Consider the following 25,141-nt stretch of genomic DNA (forward strand, 5'->3'; position numbering starts at 1 on the left):
ATTGATACTAGTGTACAGAGGCACTTACACACCCATGTCCAAAATGTGGCTTCTCAAAATGCCTGTGCAGCTGCTGGTCAAAATAAAACCAGAATTTGTAGGCACTGCAGTTTTTTTTCCTTGAAGCCTGGCAAGTGCCTGGAATTTGCCTTTGGGCAGGTCTTGGGCTCTCAATCCCTTGGCAGGGCTGAACAGTTTGGTGTTTTCTGCTTTTTCCCTGAGCCCTTCACAAATGATGTTGCTGTTCTTGCCCAGAGTCTTTAAAAGGGAAAGTGAGCTGGGTGAAGAAAGAGGACTGACCTGCTGTCCTTTCCCCCCTGGAAGGAGTGATTTCCTTGCCTTTCCATCAGTCCTCCAGAGGCTAGACCAGCCCCAGAGAGATGGTGATCTACTCTCAAGGTCCTCCTCTGAGAGGACATAAGCTCCTTGTCCATCTCTGCTGGGAAATGAAGAGAAATGGGTCACATTTCCATCAGTTCCTCCTGAAATGGCTGCATTCTGCAGAAAAACGGGGCCAGAGGCAATGCAAACATGAGCATGGCTCTGTGTCTCAGTGGCCAGAGCCCGCAGCAGGGAAAGAGAGCAGGAAATTAAGCTCTTGGGTGAAGCTGGAATCCCTTGTGCTTTCAGGCACCTGAAGCATCACTGCTGCACATCCCAGCCCTCGAACTCCCCAGTTATCATTCCAGCTCGTAAGGGAACGGGACTGGATGTTGAATGGTCCCTGGATTCCCACTCCACGTTGGGACAAATCCCTGAGGACAGCCCCAAAATTCACCCAGAGCAGCCTGGTCTTGGCAGAGCTTTCCTGTGGAGCTCAGTGCAGTGCTGGGTTGGGAGATCCCTGAACACTGCCACTGTGCCAGCAAACAGCTCCTAATCAGGTGGGGCTCAAATTCCTGCATTGTTCCCCGCCAGGGCATTGCATGGGCACTCACACAGCCAGGCACTGGATATGCCTGAACACACATGTCAGGATCAGGAGATTTGGGTGCCTGAACACCTCCAGTGCTTTGTCAGACCAGTCTGACACACACCTGAGTCACTCAGGTATTTTTCATGATACTGCTCTCGAGCACCTGCTGAACTGATGCCACGTGAAGGATCTCACAGACCTGGCTGAGGCACCTCATGCCTCAAAGCAAATGTTTGGGCTTTGCTGAGCAGGGATGAGCTCACACCCACTGGGGGATCATGCCATGTCTTAACACGCTGCTGGATCACAGCCAGGGCAGCAAAAAAGCACACATGGGATAAAGAAGGTGAGCAGCAGCTTCTCAGGCTTAGCAATGGTCCTGAAAATAACCCAGCTCAGGGTGTGCCAAACCCATTGCTGCACTTCCACAAGGAGCAGTGTAAGGATGACAGAGGGTTCTTCCACATCACCCCAGTGATGTGGGACAGATGTTTGTCTCCAGCACGTTTCTTTCTTTGCCCCTGAGTCTCACAGGAGAAGCACAGGTGGCTGCAAACTTTCCTTAGAGAAATGGACAGGCAACCAGATTACATTTTCCATATGAAAAAAAAAAAAAAAGGGAGTCCTGGGTCTTTAGGAATTATTTTCTTCCTATAGAGGCCACCTCGTACACTTTCATTTTAATAATCTATATCAGTGTTGTTTTTTAGCTGATTTTAATGTCAACTGGGGATTAATGTGCATTAATTAAATTGACTGTATTTTCCTTAATGAGCACAAAAGGATTTTATGTTAATACTGATGATCCTAATAAGGATCCTGTCTACTTATCCGTGTTTTCTCAACATCCTGAAATATTTTATTAGGAAATAAATTAATTTAGTTGCTATCACAGGGTAAAAACAAAAGCTATCAGGTGACTGCTGACTGGGTCTGATGATCAAGCTGTAAGTACTGCACGTACTGTAGCACTGTTCACTGCAATGCACTACTTTAAACCTAATTTATGCCCTTTTTATGGCATTGACCAAGTTTTCTGGGTTGAAAGCTGCTGTTAAATGAGTACCTGAGTAGTCTTAAAAGAGATGAAGGAAGAGAACTCTAGTAAGGGCCCATTCTCACTCTCCTGGAGTGAGCTACTAACAAGTAGGAAACAGGGAATTAGCTGGGACCAGATGCCACAGAGTGATCACAGACAGGTAGACAGGTATTCATGTACAACCCCCTTTCAGCTGCTCAGATTGATAATGCAAATTGGTTTTTAACTTGTTAAAAGCCTATAATATAATAACAATCATTCACGACAAACGAAAGAAATACATTTATTTGCATGCATGAATATATCTGTGTCAATATATTTTTATACATTCACAGCTGTTCGGAGCTTGAAAGACACTTGACTTGCTGAGCAAGCATTTAATAAAAAGCCCATGGAAATGTTAATTAATGGTATTTGGTACTAAATGCTCACTTTGATGCTAAAATGTTACGCTGTGCAGATTTAAAATTCATTCGGCATTTTTTGCCCTTGTTACCATCTGCAAATTTCCACCCCACACCCCATTCTCACATCAGGTTGCTGAAATAATTTGATGGTATTATAGCATATGCCAGTAATGAACGCTAGGGATGGCTTCTGATCCCACTACACCTGTTTAACATCGTGCCTCTCATTCTTGTCACTTGTTTGCCTCTTTTCCTTCACCATCCCAGCCCAGACCAACCTTGGTTTTGCACAAACCTGTAGGAAGAGGCAACATCCCTCAAAGAACTCCCAAGAACTTCAGCAGCTGCCATGTTTTAATCAAATAAGAGCAATTCCAGTGAGTTCAGAAAAGAATACTCTGCTGACCTAAGTTACTCAGGCATAAAATAGTCTGTGAGGTCCAGCAGCAAGCAGAGATGTAAGAAACCTGGAAGTGGCTCAAGGATACCTTGGAAAAGGGGTCTGAAGGCTTTCAGGGCTAAAAGCACACCTGGAGCATGGAAAGGAGCTCTGTGAATGGTCTCTGAATCCTACCCAAGGTAATTCTGGTTTCCTAAGATCTGTGGCATTCGGGAAATTCAGTCAAGAAAATGGTAAATATAATTTTTTAAGGCTGACGATAAGGTAAATTGCAAACTCATTGAAAATATCTGTATGATGGAGAGAAAAAAATGCTTAAATTTCAAGACTTTAAAATGAAATATTGTTTACAAAAATGTGACTGAACTGATTACAGAAATCCTTATCTTTTCATTTACATTTGTCCTAAGTTTTCCACGTAAATGAAATCACAATAATAGATTAAAAATATTTAAAAAAATTCCTTAGGCTAAAATGTTAGGAAAAGGAATGATTTTTTCAAAAATGCAAAAAAAATTTTTTTAAGAATAAAATTCTCATTGGAAAAAAAATGCATTGATTTTTCATTTCTAAGGAGACAAAAACCCCTGTAAGAAATCCAACCATTCTATGAAATTTCACTGGATAGATGGCTGTATATATGTAGACATTAAAGCATTTATTTCTTTATACTGCTGCTTTTAGTTTAGTTCAAGCTTTATAATGAATGTTTATACAGAGTTTTAATAGCATTTCTGTTTACCTTGTGTCTTTCTTGACAAATTAACCTCTTCCAACAGTAACTATAAATTACATAATCACATTAGAACATTAATTAATTAAAGATATTAGTAGATGACCTATAATTAATATAAAATAATTACAGAAATTATTGTTAGTTTCGACAATCTGGAGCTGAAACCCGCTCTGAAATGTCTCATGCCAGTATTCCTCAGAGTGATTACAGTCTCTGTTACAGCAAAATATCCCACTGCCACTTTATTTGTGTGTACAGAAGAATAAATTTTTATGCCAGATATCCCAGCATGTCCAGGCATTGACTTTTGCAAAATGGACTGGGGACATAATTATGAGCAGCACATTTTGCACAGGTCACCCAAGAGCTCCAAACTATAAAAAAAATAATTGACATTTTCTACCTTTTTTTTAAAATTTTTTTTGTTGCTGTTGTCTGCTGCTCTTTGAATACTCTGTGATTTGTGCTGGCATCTGGCTGCTGTCCTGTAAGGCTGCATTTTTCCATCCTACCTGGCAGCCTCTGCCACATCCACCTTGGTCCTTTTGGAGCATCTCAAACACAGCAGAATGGAGGGCCTCACTTTGCCTAAGGAAATCCAGCTGTAGCTTGACAAAATGGTCAAAAAAGTGTTGTAGGGGTAAATCCTGATTTTAAAAAGTGCTTTGTGAGACAGTTAATGACCTACCCTAACTTATGTGACAACCGGGCACAGAATGTAAGAATGCACCAGATGCAGACTTGAGGGGCTCTCTTTAGGTCTTCACTCTGGACACTTTGTATATGTGAAAACTAGACCATAAATAGATTAAAATCCATCTCACTGTAATTATTTTTATAATGGTTTTATATGTCTTCCTTTGCTATAAATCCCTCCCCCTGAACAAAATGCATAAATCAACATGCAGAATCACAACTTTGCTCTGTGTCCAGAGGCTGACTCTAAAATCTCACTTCTAGAAACATAGTAAGATCTCCCTAACAAAGAGTAAAGCAGACTTCCAGCTCCAGACCATGCTCTTCCTTCCTTAATGAACATTTATTGAAGGCAAAACTTTCCATATTAGACTTTCACAAGGGGTAGACTCATTTGCAAATATTTAGCAGGGCTCTGCAGTCCTCCCCAGGGGCAGCTTGGGCAGAAATGTCAGCCTGAGAACTGTGGTACTTTCAAGAGAGTAAAACCACAAAGCTCTGATCTGACTATAAATGCTACATTGCATTTCATTATTGGCTTGGCACACAAGATGAACACAGACATCTTTATCTGTATGTTTGAATCTCTGTACACACATCTGTCATCAGTGATATTTTTAAGGTTGCTGCCTTGGTTAGATGAAGACAATAACATTTATTTGTGCAGGGATTGCACTAAATATTGGCACGTGCATAAATGGAGGCTGTAGTCAGAAAATAGAACTCAAAGATTCGGGGGATGTGGTTCAAAGCACACAAATCTATGCCTTGTTCACGTACATCTATAAATAAATAGCTGTGTAAGAAACTTGAGGCATCAGTGTCCAGTCCAGATCATGGCCTTATAAAAGCAGCTCCTGTGCAAGAGTCCACTTTACAATTTCCTCTGCTCTAACAACCTCCTTTCATTGCAAACTTAATGAGTGCTTTCAAGTGCACGACAAAAATGAGATGAGAGAGTTTGGGGGAACCTCCTTGTCGGGGAAAACCAACACCTTGAATTAAAGGCATCAACTACTTGAGCCTCTGCAGTCAAAGCTGTGTTTTCAGAATGTAAAACTAATAACATTCATTGAACTACTGAAATACTATAAAATAAAGGAGAAAAGTCCAGTAAACACAGCCCCTAAAACTGCAAAGGGATGCTTGCTTTTGATCTGCAGGAGCCTTTGCTTCTCTTCTTCCATGCAGGAAGGATCACTCAGCTTAACCTGTGGGTGCTGCCTACAGCAATATTTTAACCATTTGATATTTTTTTAAAAACACCCTTGCAATTTCTTTGGAGTCCTATAAATCATTTTCCCTTTTATTATTTTTTCGTGTGTGTTATTAAGCTAAAGAACAATGGGATTTTTTCCTCCTCTTGTTTTGTCCATAAATTGATTTATGTTACAGTGAATAGTTGAATTACACACCCTTGTGTAAAACATGCTGAACACTAAAGAATAAGTGACTATCTACCACTTGAAGATTAATCTTCTCTTTGTTTGAGTATCTGAGACTACAGGGCACTCACAGCTGGAAAAGAGCATTCCAGCTACAGGTTTGTGTTTTTAATAGCATACGAAAGCTGTTGTCAGTTTGTTTTTTTTTTTTTTTCTTCAGTATTTATTTATCATCACATCACCAGAACAATTTGTTGTAATTCTACTGTACATTTCATCCCAAAACCTCAGAGTGCTTTGCAGGCATTAATTATCCCAACCAAATCATGCAACATGTAAATGATACACAGGGATAATTTAACAACTACTAAGAGGAGCTAACTGTGAGGAAGCTCCAGAGAGGTTGTAAATTAGTTGTATGGGCTATCTGAACGACTTAGGTGTAGCCTGGGAGAGCTGAAAAGTACATTACCAAGCCAAAGCAGCAACGTGTCATTAGCAGGCAGAGCATAATTATGATTTGGCCAAGCTGTAGGATCAAATTATAACACTAAAGTGAGACTCACACTGAGATGAGTAAGTCCTGCTTTGGCGCCATGTGTGTGCTGGCATCTTTGTGCTCCCCATTCACCAGGGATGGTAGGCATTGATGCAGTCTGCAGAAGATAAGTAATTTTTACCTAGGCAGACCAAACTTGTAACTTTTGGACCCCAAAATCAAGGTATAGAGAGGAGTTATGATAATTTTATTCTATTTTTAAAAAGAGAATGAAAAAAAATCCTCATAAATTGCATTTGCAAGGCTTTTCTCAGTCATATCCCAAAGACATTTCCAACAGCACAGGGAATGGCCCTGCTCTGCTGGAATATGAGTCACTTAACTCAGGCTGGAAATGCCAGCACTGAGCTGTTATCTGGGGAGCTGTGATGGGATCACACACGAGGCAGAAAGGCTGAATGCTTATAGAAATATAAATATTTCTATTGCACCTATACAGGAGCCACAGGAGATGTTTCCAACACGACAAAGCTCCTGCTGTGCTCCTCACCTCCAAGTGGAAGGAACTCAAAACTTGTATTTTGAATGCCTTATAGAAACTTTAGGAAGCAGAGCTCATTTTAGTGTTGAAGGAAATTTTGATATTAAAAAATTTTACCAAAGCTGCAGTTTATGGAATATTAATAGTTTAAAAACCTATTTACAATAACAATGTTAATTTTCTTCCTTTTCAAAGGATTTATTAAAAAGTAATTGCCGTACTTCCCATCAGCTGCTCACCTCAAAATGTGGCAGTCTCTGACATCAGTCAGGCGTTGCCATGGAAAAAAGTAAGTTGAAATGACATGTTGTCAGTTGAAAACATCAGAGGAAAGAAAAAGACAACTCACGGGCAAAAGCAATGACCAGGGAATATCTAGATGTGCTTCTAACAACGGCTGGAGTAAATATACAAGTAATGGAAACTATTGCCTGTGTTAAGACCAGCAAGTTCAATTTTCAAACAACCCTGCTAAGGTGAGGTTTAGGGATGCATCTCCTTGTCTCAGCTACAGCAACTCACTCCTGCTTATTTCAGGGATATGACAAAGGCTTTCACCAGCTGAGGATATGACCCCAATATCACTCAGATGCCACGTGAGTGCTCCATCCCCTGGGCTTTGAAGAGGTGTGGAGTGGTAACCTGTACACATGTGTGGGTTTCATAGCAAAGGGTTTGTCAACAGGATTCAAGGTCAATACGTATCAAAACATGAGACCTGGCTAATTCACTTTCATTCATGCACTTGGAGTTAAGCAGCAAAGAAGGGGTTAACCGTAAAGTATTTCACCTTGAACCTTGCACTCTCTTTATCTAGCACACCATAATAAAAGATCAAGAGTTCCTGCTTATTATCTTATTTTTCCTCCTTGTTCCACTAGGCTAGGGCCCAGACTAGTTATGGATTAACACTGTGATCAATAGTAAGCTTGCTGTCTCGCTCTCGGCAGGGGAAAATGAACTCAAAATGCAGTCAAACTCTTATTGATCAAGGATATAGGTCTCACTTTCATTACCTCTGTCTCCTGATAACCCACATATAATGTGATGAGTTGCTAATCTCTCTGCTTTTCAATGGACCCTTCACCCCTCCTGTCTGCACAGTAGAGCTTTTATTTTTGCCTCTTCTGTGTAATGCTTGTAGCATTAACTCTCACTCTATTACCATCATGCCTGGTCAATCAAGAATCATAAAAGGACTTTTAAATAGAATTGGGCCAACTGTGTTATGATTTTATTTGGGTATCCCCAAGCAAATGAGTAACCCTTCAATAACAAGCCCTGACAAGAGTGGGTAGTCTGGACTACCCAAACCCATCTCACAAGAAGTTTATGTGGATGCTTGCATTAAAAACATATGCTCTGCCCCAGAGAATGTATAGCTTTAATGTAATTCTTCTGCCCATTGTGGATAAAGTCTTCATGTCCATCCACCTCACCTGTCATTTTGAGTATTCAGCAAGAAATACTTATTAGCTCCTTTGAATAAACTCAATTGGGTGTACAGAAGCATTTTGTATGGAAAGGTAACATTTCCTCAGATCCCCTGGAACAAACAGCTCAGCACCAAAAGAAAGGCAGAAAAGCAGTTTATTGCCTGGCACTGATAGCCAGAGACGTGCTGAGCATTTGGTCACCTTCTGCAAAGTATTAGTGAGCTCAGAAACCACCTTCCAGTTACAATTTTCAAATGAAGAAATATCCTTCTTGAATACAATGATTTGCTGATTAAAAAAAAAAAAAAAAGATTTGTTTTGAGTTCTTAATTGAATTTTTAACCCCGAATTATAAAAACATTTCATTTTGGTGGATTCTAAATTGTTGTTTATTTATTTCCCATTAATAATAACAATTGTAATGATAAAACTGATTCAAAAATAAGTTCTAATCATAAGATTGAAAAAAAAAAAGGTTCCTAAAATAATAAAATTTGAAGGGATTTTGTTCTGATTTGAAGGAAAAGAATATTTGAAATACCAGAATTCCCTGCAAGATGAGATTCCCAGTGTCAGAAAACCCCACTATCTTGAAAAGAGATAATTTGCTGGTAAGCTAAGTCACTGGATTAAAGTAATCAGAACTGTGTTAGAAGGTGTTAATCAGTGTCCCCAAGCAGGGCTCTCCCCAGTTTGTCTCAAACAAGAAGTCTGTGTACTTCTATCAGGTAATTGAAACAGGTCCCCTCGCATGCAGTGTCACAGGAATTCAAACGACAGTTCTCGTAGATCCACTCCTTGCAGATCCTACAAAGTCAGTCATTATTAGCATAATTATTTGTGTGATCTTCAATCAAGGATGTCATCACATTTTCTTAAACATAATATAGATTAAAAATAAGACGTTATTGATTGGTTCTGAAAGAGAAAGGTCTCAAGTTTCACGTGCACTGTTTGCCTTCAGTGGTGGTTTTCTTTATACATTAGATAACACTCCTAACCTTGCAGCCATTGTGAACGCCGAGTTTCCTTTTGAAGCTTACATCAATCATATAATTAAAACATCTTAGTAGTACTTTCACAATCTAGCCAGATTGCGATCTGTGCTCCCTGGGCCTGTTTCTGAAACTTCAATTCATGTTCTTTCTTTTTTGTGTGTGTGCATGTGTCACGTAATTACTGCTCTTCTTTCTTTCTGCTCCTTCCAGGTACTCTTTGCGGTTGGTCCAAATTTCTTTAGAGTAGCCTTCCTGTTAGCTCTAAGTCTTTCCATTTTATTACAAAGAAAAATTAATTGGGTTCTAATAATGAGGTAGGCATGCAGGGCACTTACCAATGAAATACAATTGTTTGTGCATAATAGAATCTCTATGGTGGCATCTGCTTGAACAGCTAAATCAAAGACCAACCAAAATCGCTGGCTGGAGATAATTATCTTTGCTGTAAAACACGCTCAGATCTATATGGTAAGATAAAAGCTCACCCATGATATCACTAACTGATACCTTTTCTGAGGGAGAGAGGCACTAATGCATTAGTTAGAAAAGCAAAACCACAGACGTCATCTTAGATCAAAATATTCACATGCTCCACCATTAAGCAGCTGATCTTTCATTTTATCATCCTAATGAAAAAGGGTCTGGGCTTCAAAGGGGTTGTTGACACTTCATGCTACCCTGACTGCTATGTCTCTTTTTTGTTTCTTCTCAGACATGTCCTCTGACACCAAAAACATTCTCTGCTGAACGCGACATATCATCAATTTGTGTATGAGAGCTGAGGTTTCTTAAAAAATTGCTCATTTAAAGGCGTTGGACCTCCCCATATGATTTTCTTTACTGCTTCTGTTCTGCACTGAATAGACACAAACAGAGAATGAAGAAGGCAGATGTGAGGAGGAAAAGATATTTTATAGTGGAAAATATCTTTGTGGAAATGATGAAGGTGTCCATCATCAGGAAGAAAAGCGAGCTGAATTTTTGATGTATAAACCTGAGATACAGTTCTGCATGTGTCAAATGGATATGTCAGAAAAAGTGACAGTGGTATTTTTTCACTTTATGACCCAATCTGATTCTTATCAAAGTCACATCCAGCCCATAAAGATCATGGACATCAGCTACTCGATAGGCCTAATAAGGCAGCTTTAATCTCACAGTCTCAACTGCATTTTATCATTGAAGACCTAAAGCACACTTAAAAAATGTTGCATATAAAGCAATGTAAGCTCAGGGTATAATTTGACATACTAATGCTGGCAAGATCCCCACTATGCAGACAATTTGTTTGTAACAGATAATTTCACAACACAGAGGTTTGGTGGAATAGCTGTGGTGCTAAACCAAAACTGATTAACCTTTAAATACAGAGAATGCTTGAGTTTGGTACCACATTTGTGCTACTTTTCCACTCAACTCAAGGCCCAAGTTTTACATTTAGTTATTATTCCCTTTCTCCAGAGACACAAACAGGGACAGGCCATCACCATGTGAATTAATGAATCTCTGGCAATAATTACAGTTATAGTTGACAGTCACACTGTGGTGTTATACTTACTCATCATGACACTACGAACAATACCTGAGAGGAAGAATTAAATTCTCCAGAAAGGAAAGAATGGGTTAAAAAGCCATATGGAAATTTACACTTGGGATAATTTAAAGCAACTGCTAAGATTAAAAAAAAAAAAAAGTATAATCACAAAATGTCCACCAATTAAGCCTCAAGAAAATATCTTTTTTTTTTTTTACTTTCGTGTTTCGAGATGCAGAGTTCACCCTAGAGCGCTGAATTTCCATTCATGAGCATAGTACATACATAATTAATGCAATCTGCTGTCTGTTATGACTAGAGATGACAGAAATTTATGTGACAGCTACCAAATATGTATATATTTGGTTGTTGTGTATATGGCTGTTAATAGGTTTGACTGTATCTAGCATTGATAATATGCCACCAATGTGGTGAAGTTAAACCCATCCCACGTCTTCCAGGCCTGGTGTGTGGTAGGGCTATCCAATTTGAATAGCTCCTTTATGTTCTTTTTCAAACCAAACGTTTTTATTTTTGTCAATAAACTGTGTCATTTATTATAGTTAAGAAAACTCATGTTGTTTGAGGTCTTTATCAGAGTTCCTACAAATCAGGTTAATTGGTGATCAACAGAGCTTTTCTGCCTTTAATGAGCCCTGGTAGCCCAAGGCAAGGCCCAGCTCTTGATAAGGGACTTTCCCTTTCCTTATTCAGGACTCTTTGATCACTTTTTTTTAACTGGGAGAACAACCGCCGGGAATGTCATTGTTTTTTAATTGCCTGATTACCAAATGTTGGAGATAAAAGATAGATGTTCTCAATTAATAACATTTACATAGATTAGCATCACTAACAAGCCTCATTAGTAGCTGCTGACTTTTGTTTAGACTGCGTCCCATGTCAGTTGTGCTCTGATAGTGCACTGGTAACTACGTTCACCATATTAAAATATATTTCTTTCTAACCTCTTTCCATTAATCAGGCTATATATATGACATTTTAAAGCACAAACAGGCTTTCATTAAAGTTAACTCTTATTTCCCAGAGCATCCAGAGCAAAATTGGGTATATTAGGAAGCTTTGCATCAAAAAAGCCTCGCCTTCAGGAACGGGAGTCAGGCCTGAGGTATGTTAATGTATTTAGAATTATAAACAAGCCACTGCAGCTAGTTGGTTGTGCTCCTCTGCAACTTGTTTTGCTGATTTAGTTATTAATTTTGAACTGTCAGATCATTAGCTTTTGCTGTGCCTCAGTCTACTCATCCATGAACTGTTTACAGTGATACATGTTCTCCTTAGAGGTGCTTTGAATACAAGGGCAGAAAATATACTGGTGGCACTCACAACATATTGAATAAATATCTGTAGTGAGAAAAAAAATCTCTTTTACACCATTCTGTTGGTGCAAGTGTTATCCTTGAAATCTGACCTCCTCCTGAGGCTGTTCCTCAGCAGAGCACCTCGTCCTAATGATTAAATCATAGATGTCAAGGTCCTTCAGGTTTGCACTCCTTGGTCCTCACCCTGAGATTGGCTTTTCCATTGGCCAGCAACAACACGAGGGCTGTTGGGGTAGCAGGAGAAAGCTCCCTCTCCCGTTCAAGCAAACCCTCCTCAAGTTGCCTGGACTTTAAACACACCTGATTTTTGGCAACAAAAATCTTTTTGAGAACTTGTGCTTCTCTGCTTCAAGAGCAAAACAAAACATATGTCAGGCAAAAGAAAGGAAACAACATGAGAGCTCTGTTAAAATAAAAAAAAAAAAGGCTTAACATGTAGTTTTTCACAAGGGAAGGGAGAATGATATTCTGACTGAACTGTCAATGAAATCAAGCTAAAAGCTGAAATATATATAGAAAGCCAAATACTTTGGGAGTTAGAGACACACTTCTGCATGTCTGTGTGTGTGTAGAACTGGAGATACAAACATGTATGGACTTGTGCAGATTAAAAAATGCTTCTATCTATTATTTTGATCAATGGCCCTCTTTTTTTTTTTTTTTTTTTTTTTTTTGTATTTTCAACACCTATTGCACTGATACACACAAACCCAATATCTTTTACTCCATCAGCTTGAAAATCTCTAGTGTCATGGCCTTTGCTTCAATGTTGAAGCTGATTTCAGGGTTGCATAAAAAAAGTAAGCTCTATAGCTCAGTCAAGCAGCAACAGTAAAGTGCTAAAGCAGAAGCTTCTGTGCTATCGGTGAATGGATTAAATAAATAAATCAATCAATAAAGGACATAATCTTTAAAAAAATCTCTCTTTTCAGTAAAAAACCAAGACATAGTGTCCTCTACCCACAGTCTTTAAGAGAGAAATAGCTTTGTTGACTTCCACTGTGGCGTAAGATATTTCTCCCTTGTCAGCAAAGGGTATCAAGACATAAAATCAAACAGAACTCAGGAGGGATAGCGTGTTTTGATTGTCCAATTTTCAGCCTTTTGGTCACGTATGTTTAACTTTAATATTTTTTAATAAGGGAGAAAATAGCCCTGATCTTTGTTTTATTAATGCGCATGTTTCAAAGGGCAATACACAGACTGGAGCAGAAAACAAAGACAAGAAAGATATGAGATATTCCATTTGTGAGTTTGCAGCATAAGATGACAGAACTGGGATTGCAGGTATGCACATGTACTTATTTTTTAATTAAGCACCAGTTTTAGAGGAGAAAAGGCAGTACCAACATCCCTGGTGTGCACAGTACCACGACTGCTAAACACCATCATGCAAAGTGTCAGAGCCCTAACATGACAGATGTGCTCAGAGAGTGAAATTCATCTTTGTTTGTAGGGCCAATGGGGATCCTGTGAACCACTGAAACCCTGATATGGGGAGGGACACGGCCCACAGACCCACCACCCCTGAGCCCTTGGGCAGCCTGTGATGGCCATTGCTCCCAACTCTGGCTGGGTTCAAGCTGTTTTCCCAGGGGAACTGCTTTTGTGCCATTATCTGTCTCCTGGACTATCTACTCCACAAATATAAGTTGTCATTATTTATATTTTAGTTCTTCCATGTTTTTCCTTTTCAAAGTTACACCCTTTCTTTGTGACCAACAGAAAAGAAAAGTAAGTCGAGAGGAAGATAAGTCTAAATAAGAAAACCAGGCCCTTTTCTATCCCTACTTTTTGAGACCAGGTAATTCCAGCATTCTGGTCCTCCAAATTCTTTGATTCATGTTCAGCCAACCAGAATATTTTCTCTCTTGACAAGGTGTAATTTCAATGGAGCTGTGTTTTGTCTCTGTATGATGCACTTCATATTTTTCATGATTTTGCATCCCTCACACAAGACTCTGTCAATTAAAATGATAGCTACTTATGTGGGACAATAAGTGACTATGAGGGAAGGGATTTGTGGAGGCAATTTACAACCTCTAATTCAGCTCCAGGGATGTGCTCCAGCACAGCTACCCTGCGATGGCTGTGCCAGGTAATTTGCTGGAACACTCCACTGAGGCATCAGCCTGTTGATTGCCTGATGTGTAAGAGGCCTCAGACTGGGTCATATTCCACAATTAGTTTCAGTGAAAAAATTGGGAATGTTTCTTTCAACGTTTGTTTCAAACTATATTAAACGCTTCCACATTGCAAGGGTTAAAACATGCAGAAAAGGGGAAGCTTAAATAGAACACTAAATAAATTAAGTCACTGCTTTGGTTGAAACAAAACATTGGAGATTTACCTAAGATCATGTTGTTTGCTGCACTGCAATAAACCTTTACATCTGTCCTTAAGTACTGACGCAAATCCTATTTACATCTTGACCTTCAGATGCAGAAGAAAGAAACCCCAAACAACTATTTATCACCTAGATCTAATTTTGTCCACATTTTCTCCTTAGCTGGTAGAAAAGAAACTGATTTCTAAAAAGAAACAGATGGTTTTAACCATCTTTCCAGTACCAAAATATAAAACTGGTTTAATTAGTGTGCAAGCAGTCATGGCCACGCGCTGCATGTGCAGCTCCCCGCAGCATCTTCTCTCCTCCGTCAGCGAAGCGCTGCTGAAATCCTCCCATTCCCATTATTCCCAGAAACCTTTAGCTCAAATCTTTGACTGATATAAATCAGAGAAGCTCCACCGAGTCGGATGGAGTCGTGCCAATTTGTGGAAGTTGAGGTTCTGTGCTCATGTCTTAATTTTTTGTTTACTTCCCCACCCCCCTCCCCTGCCAAATGTATTAAAAAAAGGGGGGAATATAGAGGGAATTCTGGATGTGGTAGCCTTCATTCATGGTTTGGCCCTTTCTGCAAATGCAAATGCACCAGAATGTTTTTTCTTTTCCCCTGAATACTGTTCTCATTTACATATGGACTTTTAAATAAAACAGGAGATTTTCTAATGAAATGATGCAGTTAAAAGCATATTCTCAGAGAATCTACAGCAAGGAGAACAGCAAAGATGATAAATCAAAATACCTTTTGTAATTGTATTTTTCTCATGGTATTTTATCCTTTTCTGGTTTCTATGGAAATTATGACTATTTTTTTTTCACCAAAACAAACTGTTCCAATTTTAAACCTCTCGCCAACTCAGGGCAGCTTAGTGGATAAGGCAGCCAGAGCTCACGGCCAGGACCTGGGCTTGAACCAACTGCAGGTTAAAACCTAATTGGCTTCCTCTGCTGAGCTCAGTGTCTCCAGGTTGGGCCATGGAGTGCTGCCAAGGCATTAGGGAAACTTGCAGCAGAGTTGTGTGGCCTGGAGATAGACAACTTCACTTACAAGCTGTGCCTGGCCTGACCCTGATCCTTCCCTTGCACGAATATCCTCTGCCTGCTTAAAAGAAGAAAGAAAATCCACGCTCTCCCCAGATCAAAGCCGTCGTTTCTCTTTGCTTTGTGAGGCATCCGGACGAGGGAAAGGAATGAAAAGATGGTTTTGGTTTGTTTGGTTGGTTTTAGTTTGAATAAGGAGCAGAACTGTGGGAAAAAGTAATAGAAGTTAAATCAAATGGGTGGAAATATAATGTGTATGTAGTGGCTTTGAGGCCATTGGACCCACGTCATCAAAGATTTATGATTTATAGGAAAGAAATAAAAGAATAGGTCTAAGAAGTGGGACAAATCTAGAGCCATCCATTATCCCAGCTGGAAAAGTTTATTGTTATAAAGAAGTTTATTCTTATCCTTATTCTTATTCAAAAATAAACAAACAAAAAGGAAATAATAGAATCATTAAGGTTGGAAAAGACCTCTATGGTACCCAACAATTAACCCAAAATAATTCATTAATTCTTCTTCCTAAATTTTGCTGTCACTGGAGTACGTCCATGATGGAACTGGTTTCAATGGAGCATGAAATTTGAGACTCAACAGCAGAAGATTGACAACAAAAACGTGTCAGCAGAGAGGGAACTGCACTAGATTTTTTTTTTTTTTAAGAAATCAGATTTTTTAATTTAGTCCCCTGAAATATCTCTTTTGGTATATTCATTGTTTCTCCTAAATGAATAATTATCTAATGAGGTCTTTCCATGTTCCTTCATGGAAGGGCTCTCTTTTAAAAATCTATTGTTTTTCATCTCTGTACATTAAGAAAAGTAGATTCATCTCTTCAGCAAACTGCTACATAACTTAAGAGTGATTATAATTTGGATTTTTAGACACTTTTTTTTTTTCTTTTTTCTACTTGGAGGATTATTTTTAATAGAGGCTATGTACTTATGAGTGAATAGGCTGGCAGTCAAAAAATACTTCATTTTCTACAGAACTATGGAATATAACTCTAAAGCCATCACTTGAAGTTTTTAAATTCTATTCTCAAAGTGTGATTTTAAAAAATATTCTGGAGTTTTATATTTGCATGGGAAAAAATGTAAAAGCATGTTAGTGATTTATTTTTCCTTATTTTAAACTCTTTTTTTCCCCAAATTTCTTTTTGTTCCTTCAGAATTTTTAAGTATTTTCTGGGTCTTGGAAAGTGGCTAGAGGAAAGAGGAAGATATAGTTTAGTGAGAATCTATTTTCTTCCAAACAGAGGGGATATATTGAAGTTTATGGAGTAGACAAATAGAGGTGAATAAGAAAGTAGCAAAGTGGAGCCTCTGTCCTTTCAAATAAACAACACCAAACCCACCAAATAAAAACAGAACAAAAAAGCCAAACCACAAATCATGTTGTTTCAGATGCTCTAAACAAAAAAAAAAACCAAATGCCAAAAAGGGGAGGAGACTTTTTTTTTTTTTTGGTATTTTTAAAGTAATAAGTTGCAGGACTTGAACAAGGGTGACAAATATTTTGGAAAAAAGAAGTCAAATTAAGCCATGAATAGGGGTCTCATTTTGTGTTTTTACTAAATACTTTTTCCCTCCCCTCCAGCATTCTCTCCTTGCAACTCTTTTGCTTTGTACTGCTTCTAATGGCAGTGATGTTCAGTTTTACAGGGTCAGGTGTGCTCCAGTTTAGCGAGTTCATACTGGGACATGGAGCACAACTCCACCATTTCATGCCCTGGGGCAGCCACTATCACAGACCACGTCCTGTGAGAGCACTGGGACAGGTGATGTGGAGCTGGAGCTCCTAGTAATTCACCCAATTGTCATCCCAAAGATTGGCATGGCTGGGCACCAGTGACAATAATAGTTTTTGGCAGCCTCAGCATCACGTGGAAGTCATATCTGCTAGATCTCAGCCCTGACCTCTGCACCAGCTGAGAGGCGAGTTAGACTCCATAAATCCCTGCTTTGCCCAGAAACTGAAAAGGAGGAAAATTCTCAGTGAGTGAGGAATGCCTGCCATGGCTCTGTTCTGTACAAATCCTCCTGGAAGACACCAACAGGACAATTCAAATCCAAACCTAACAGGTAGTGGGTGCCTCTTACAGACTTTAATCCCATTATCAGCCAGGTTTGGCATCTCAGCCCGGTGCCCTTGGCACGGGCATGCTGTGACAGCACTGCCAGGTGCACATGCCATGGGCTAAGAGTCATCTGTCATCCACTCCCCTGGAATCAGACAGAAATTATCTTTTGTTACATTTGGAATCTGTCATTTGTTAAAACCAATCACGCTTCTGGGCTGGGAATTTTCTGAGTTCTGTTAGGAATATTTTTTTGAGTAATTTTGCATCCTTTGCAATTTCTGATGCATTCAAATATTACATTAGGTCCCCAGAGCAAAACCTCTCTGTCAACACACCTCATCTGACAGCAATCATGGAAGGGAGCTTTAAAACTCAAGCACTAGTTCTGAATGCTGTAAAAAGCTGCCCAAGAGATAAGAAAAGAGGAGATAACTGGTAGTTCTCTTAAAAGTGCTTCATGTCACCCTGAGAATCTCTTGAATATTTCATAAAAGAAAGAAAAACCATGGCATGAATCAATTCAAATTAAATACCATAGAAAATATTTTCTAGATAAATCAGAATGCCTCTTATATAAATTCAAACACCCCAAATCAATTTTTCCATTGTGTGTTTTTCACCATACGAGTGGGTATAAAATGCTCCATGGATACTCCTGTCATCTTTCCCTATCACATTGCAAATATATTTATACATGAGACTTAGTGCCTTTTCCTACAATGAAAATAAATAGCGAATGTTCTTTTCTACTCACCACGTTATGTGATTTAGAAACTTCCAGAAATAAGTCAGAACAGCAATATTTATACAGTTAGGCCTGGCATATTTGTGTATATTAGGTAAACATGGTTATTTGGAACCAAGCTGTGCCTGTATGGTTCCTTCATGCTGTTTTGTTGTCTAGAGGCACAACGAGGCCAATTTTTTAGAAGAAAAATGTGCCATATAATTGCCACTTTGTGATGCATTCAGCTAAAATTATGGAAAAAAAAGAATCTCGGTTCCCCCTTTGATGCATTGTGCTGTTGTTCCACTCTCGCTTTTACCAGCTTCCCAATGCAACTGTCCTGTTCAGTAGGAGAAAATACCTGAATTACATACACAACTGCACGCACATACACACACACGCATACTGATAAGGTTTGTCTAACCCCTGACTTGAGCACACAGCTCAAAAATTGCCACAGAGAATAGGATATATTTGTTTGAAAGGGAAGAAAAGCAACACCGTTAAGAAAGGTGCGGGCTGACACGGTAAATAAAAGCAACACAAGTGAAGACACAGTTGGAGCAGGAAATAGTTGGGAGATGTGATTCAGCACTCAGGCTGGGAGATTATGTTTAACACGAAGAATGGGAAGTGTGAGGCAGTTCCTACTGCTGTATATTCATTCTAATATGGCAAATGGAAAAATGAGGCACCAAGCTCCTTTTGAGACCGATGTTGAGACCAGCTCCACAAAGAGAAAAGCCGTGTAGCCCCAAGGTTTCCACAGTGCCATTGGAACTGCAGGAAAACCAAAGGACTCTGTCACTGGTGCAGTAAATGACTCAACACATCCACCCAATGCTCTGTGGCACCAGGATGATATTTTAAAAGGGTGCAATTACGTTTTCTGTAAGACAAAGATGGCCCTCTGGAAAACACTGAGCATGGCTTTTGTTTGACATTGTCACAACAGAAAGGCAACAGCGAGTACCTCTCCCCTCTGGCCCCAGACACTTTATTTATGCAAGGAGAAAATAGGAGCAGTATTCAGATATTTATGTTTAACATCAAAGAAAATTCAGGTTCAGGCCAGCAGACAGGGAAAAATTGCAGAAAATCTGTTTGTCATGGAGAGGTTATCTCTGCAGTGCTGCCCAAAGCAGGAAAACATTGCGTTACCTGTGATGTGATTGCCTTTGGAGACAAGGGATGGAGGTACCTTGGCCATGTTGCTATTTCTGCAAAAACACTTGGTGCATTGGTGGTGGTTTTGCTTCCCTATTTTCTGGCTTCTTCACTATTTTCCCTTGCAGATCATGCTGGGAAACGCCTTCAGTGTATCCACAGTCTTCCCAAAAATGGCACTGGAGTTCCAGTACCTGCATTTTGTTCCAGCAGGATGGTCCCATACCTGTGGACTTAAAATTGAAAAACTGTGTTTAAACCTGGAATTTAAATGCCATTTTTTTCTTCCTGATTTGGGACGAAAATGCAGAATTTCAAAACTCTTAAAAAAAATGGATACCTTGCAAATATTTACCTTTGAAGGCATCAACATAACTATCTTACAACAAATACTGAAACAAAACTTTCTGTATTGAAAGCATCATCTGAATATTTTGTGATTTATAACCTTATATCCTTTAAATTGAATATATTTGAAAATTCCTGGTTGAAAATGTGACATTTTTCTTTCCTAATTATTGAAAATTTTCATACAGATATATTGATATGGCATCATCTCATTAAAGTGCTACAGGAAAAAAAAAAACCCTCTGCATGTGGCATCATATGCCAGAGGATATGTAATTTAAAACCAAAATATTAACATTTAATCAGAATGGTGAAGTCAAAGTGAAACAGGAAAATCTGACAGATGATTCATAAATAAGAATAAAATGAAGTACGATTGCATTTTATAACCAGTCATGAGCACTGTAGATAGAGCTGGTAAAACTTACAAGCTGGTTCAGCTGAAATGAAATGACATTCTTTGCATAATTTTTTTCTGAAATTGAGCAGGAAGTTATATGAATTTAATTTCGTATGAAAATGAAATTCCCCTGAGTCCAGATTCCTGCTCAAAGCACATACTCATCTCTTGTCACGAAACATGAAGACATGAAAGACCATCAGACTAGTTTCAACAACTGGAAATCTTTCCTGACGGCTGGACTCTGACCACAAAATGTTTCAATGCACACTTCTAATGGAAGAACCATTCTCTAATAAACAATTTATTTTTTTTTTCTTCTCGAATTACCTGCAATTTTCCAAATGCATGAAATGAGAACAACTTCCACTCCTTGCCATTGGAAAGGAGTAGCCATGTCTTAATTTTGTAGGGAGAATGGCTTGAGCTGTCTGCCAGTAATTTCACAACCCACTTTAGATCAGTCACATCAAGGAAAACGTATGCTCAAATTATTTTCATATTTGAAGAGACAAGGTTTATGATACCTCTTGTTCACAGGTGGTCAGTTCAAGGACTCATTAAAAGTTATACAAGTTTCCTATTGAAAAATATGTGGGAATTATAGTCGAACTGTCTTAAGAAGTCACAGCCATTAAAGAACATGTGCAGCATTAAGGGAAATAACAAATTATTATTTAATGAGACGACTAGTCTTGCTATTGTTGCTTTATTTTCAAGCAACACTGAAATGGGCTCCCTGGTGTTTGTAGTTTCTGGCTATCTTTTTTTTCTCCTCATTATTAATTCCTTTTTCTCCATGCTAATCAGCCAAAGCACTGTGTGTTTGGAAGACTGATTTTTTATACTCCATTCCCTTTGGATTTAAGGGTTACTTGTCAGCCTGGCCAAAAACTTCAGCAGTAGGTAAAGCCCAGGGCACTCCTCGTGACCACGGCGACACCGCTCACGCGCAGAGTTTATGCGGCCGCCACACCTCCGGGTCAGAGCTCACCGAGGATTTCCATAAATCCAATGGGTAATGTGCCAAATAAGATTAGAGAAGACTTCACATTATTGCACAATCCAATGAAAATATCATCTGCTAAGCTCCTTCTGGTGGCGACGGGGAGGAGGTGGCTAATATTAGCAGGTGTTTGTCTCAGAGGCAAAGAGGAGGCAGGAACACCTGCCCGTGCCCGTGCACAAGGTGGGAGCAGCCATCGTGACTTCACCTGTGGCTAAGTCTTTAGTAAAAATGCAGTTTTTAAGAGCTGAAATTCTGATCACTGCCATGTTGTGTCAAATTGTTTTCTCTACCTTTTATTACATTATGTTTAATCTCACCCTGTTGTGTATTCCCAAATGTATCTCTATTCAAAATTCTTTTTCAGTTTATCTAGCTGTACTTTTATATGCTACCTAATTTCTGACACTGTATTTTCACATGCAGAGTTGCATTAATAAATGGAGCAGGTGGATTTTTACATCTGATCTGTGCCTGTTTTATCTACACACATATTTTTCTTTCAAACCTTGACCCGCAAGAAAGCAAGAAGGAAGAGTCATCTGGCAATTAGGCAATAATCATTCAATATGTTTGTATTTGAGAATAAAGGAAAATGATTTTTTTTTGTTCCATGAGGCAATAGCAGAGGGAGCCTCAAAGAGGCAAGTGCATTTGCATTCTGTATTTGTCTTCTTCATAAATGTGGTTAGCTAATTGCCTCTCCTTTCATCAGTTATCAATCCTTTGTTCCTGAACACAAGAAGAATCAGATTCTGATGCCATCACTGAACTTGATGAGCTCCTGACTCCATTAGTTATCCTCTTGAACTCAATGGTCCAGATTCTCAAATGGTATAAATCAGCATAGCCCATCCCATAATCAAAATAGCTGACCTAAGGAGATAATCTGGGGAATAAAGTCCTACATGATTAGAGTAACAAATCAAAATGATCAGAATCAAAATGTTCTAAAATTTTATGAAAAATCCTTATCCATAAAACCTGAAAAAGTACAGTGGGAATAAATACATTTGGAAAAATTAGCTGTGTTATTCTTAGTTAACGTGGTTTGATGGAACATGATCTGCAGTTCTGCTCAGGAGTAAAATGAGTATATAATGTATATAATACGCTGACACGCATTTAACCTATTTAAAGATTGTCTATTTTTTTCAATACAGCCATTATTTATGACTGTTGGATACCTGTGAATAATCCTAAATGTTACTCAGGATCTGTAAATTGTGAATGTTGCGTACTGAGACCCCTGGAACTGAGATGTATGGCAGATGCAAATAAATGATACTATTACAGCAGCCTGTCTAGATGGACCTTAGCTTCATAAACTGGTGTGTTTGCATAAAAATGGGGTTTGCTTCACTGCAGCACAAACCTGACTTCAGGCTGCCCACTGGCTGGTAGCTTGTAACTGTACCAGGAGTACAGCTGTAGTAACGCTCACAAAAAGTTGAATGGAGCAGGCTGAGAACAAGATCCTGTCTAGAAGTGACCAAAATGTTGGAGTCACAATAAAGGAACAGTGCCCAAGTCTTAATCCTCTGATGTTGACATGGAGGAATGATGAATTTCCACAGTTGGTGTGCAAAAGTGATGTCCCCAACCACGGCCTTGGCAATCACTCAGACCTCAGAGCAAATTAATGCAGTCTACAGCTGTTCTAAATTTTGCCAAATCCAAAAACATGAGTGGAAAAAAAAAAAAAAACCAACATGTATCCCATTTCTGGCAGGATTCTCATTTGCTTGTTCTCCTTCTGGCTCACTGCCATTTGCCTTCCAGTGACTCTTACAACAAGGAGGCATGGAAAACATCTCTCATCTCCTCTTCTCCCAGACCTTTAATAGCGCAGTGGTTGGGGGAGACATGCAGAAAGGGAGAGATTGGATTTTAGTCTCTGCAGGCTCAGGAAGAAACAGACTTCAGATCTCCCTTTGGAAGCCTCCAGAATGAGGCTGCTGTCCCCAGGGCCACGGTCTGTGGTCTTCAGCTCGGATGGAGGGTGTGGAGCTGCTCAGCTCCACCGTGGCACTCCCGCCAGTCATAGTCACGTGTCCCTGTGGTTGGGAATCTGTCCCCTCATGTTTATAAACTAAAGAGCATATACTACACAATTCAGCTTTGTTGACTACTCTAGAAACACAGTTAATCCAGTGCTGAGTGTTTGTAAAAGACCAACCTGGTGCACGGTGAGGAAACGCTACAAAAATAGAGTTCTGCTCTCTGCAGCTACTTCCAAAAGTGCGATCCTATCAGTGAAAGTGGGAAAGGTCTGCCAAGGTAACACATCCCACACCAGCCAGAGATGGAGATTCATGAGACACAGAATGAACTTTATGAAACACTTTTAATCTTTGGCCTTTAAGCAGCACAGCCAACAACAGGTTCACATCAGGGTAGTGGCATTAGCCAAGACAAGTTTACAAATCCCTCAGAGCGCTTCCATCATCCTGAGCTTGAGATATCTGTCAGTCCATAGCAGATGCTGCTGTTGCTGTGCATGTGTCATGTTACTGAAACCCCTAGATAATGATTACGACCGATTATACAAGATGCCATGTTCCTTAATCATATCACTTACATTTCTGCTGAACGGCAGTGACAAGGTTTTGAAAGGAGAAGATCACAGCTGTCCAACAAAAAAAAAAAAAAAAATCAGATAAACCACACAGTGTTTGCAGACAGAAGATTATGCTAACCTGAAAAGTAGCTTTAGTGCTGTTGATATTTGCACTCTCTCTAACTGAGCTGAACCCTCATTCATCCTCTCTGTTTGGCACCACATCTGAAATGGAGGTGATTGATGCATGAGCAGGTATATTTCTGATTTTTTTTACGTGTGTGTTATTTACAATTTTCTTTTCTCCTAGTGGGAATTTGAGTGGCTATTTACTTTTTTCTATATTTTCCCCCCCTTCCCTCACCAAGATTGCAGGTCTCAGAGTACCAGGCACTGAATACCAGTCCCAAAGCAGACAGCTGGAGTGAGAAAATCCCCTCCTTGCCCTAGAGGTAACCCCAGCTCTAAGCTGAAGACATTCCCCTCCTTCATATGCTGGCTCATTTTGGAGCCTCGCTCGTGCAGAGGCTGCCAACTGTCCTGAATTAAATGCAGAGCATTTTGATATGAGTAAGTGCCTACTAATGACTGAGCAGAACCAGTGTATTCATTTAAGCAAAGAGTTCAAGCAGGGTTCCAGGAACGAGGAGCCGTGTGCCCTGCTAACAAAGCTATCTAGTTCAGTGCACAATCTCAACTATGAAAAAGAAAGAACCTTCTACATTTAAGCAGTTTTAATGCAGTTCTACAGTACTTAGAGTTTTTGGTGGAAAAGTCAGATGTAATTACTGCTCGACACAAAGGGATTTTTTTTTTCCTAGCTCTGCTGACGTTCTATTTTAAATAATTAAAAGTATAATTTAAAACTTAAATTGATCGTTTCAATAGACCTGATCCTGTCCTCAGAGGGAGCCTCTTGTGTCATAGTTAAACTGTTGATCAGCCCAGTGTCACTGTTTCTCCTTCATCAGAACATGTACCATCAGATCTATAATTCTTTTTCGCTTATGATGGCAGAGCTCCAACATGGGTGTAGTTTGACCCAGGTTAAGCAGATTTAGCTAAATGCATAAATTGTTCACATTCTGTCATGTGAAAGATATAGGCCTTGAGCCAATGTTGGGAATAGATAGCTCACCCAATGAAGAAAGTAATGTGTTTGCTAATTTTCACACGTCTGGACATTACTCTCTTTGACTCCTCATTGTCCAAAGGAGTTATAAGGTCTAAAACAATGTCTTCGATTTTTATAAGAGCTTAGATGACTGTGTGCTCTGACATTAACATTCCTAGGAAGCAAATTTCCAGGCTGTACAACTCTCTGAAAGTGAGCTTTCCATCCCCTTTTGGTTTTCCTGGCCCACTTCCACCAATAAAATCACAGAGTAATGAAGAGTAAACCCATAAGCCAACTAGTAAGTCAAAAGATTTTCAGGATATAAATCACAGACCTAACAGGATGTCAATGCCCTGCAGAGCAGGTCGATTCCTCTGGATTTCTTGCACCATAACACAGAATCTGTGTGTTTTCAGTG

At 39.4% G+C, this 25,141-nt stretch overlaps 1 long non-coding RNA gene across 1 annotated transcript in view; it reads right to left on the reverse strand.

The window, feature by feature from the left end:
- Positions 1–19,248: 19,248 nt before the first annotated feature.
- The window catches only part of LOC119705159, a 52,283-nt gene continuing 46,390 nt past the window's right edge, over positions 19,249–25,141 (reverse strand). The window contains exons 3-4 of the long non-coding RNA XR_005258161.1: positions 23,628–23,675; positions 19,249–19,525 (exon numbers count right to left, since the gene is read on the reverse strand). This is a non-coding gene — a long non-coding RNA (uncharacterized LOC119705159). The remainder of the gene's footprint in view (positions 19,526–23,627; positions 23,676–25,141) is intronic.

Source organism: Motacilla alba, chromosome 10, assembly GCF_015832195.1.
Source record: "Motacilla alba alba isolate MOTALB_02 chromosome 10, Motacilla_alba_V1.0_pri, whole genome shotgun sequence".
Lineage (NCBI taxonomy): Eukaryota > Metazoa > Chordata > Aves > Passeriformes > Motacillidae > Motacilla > Motacilla alba.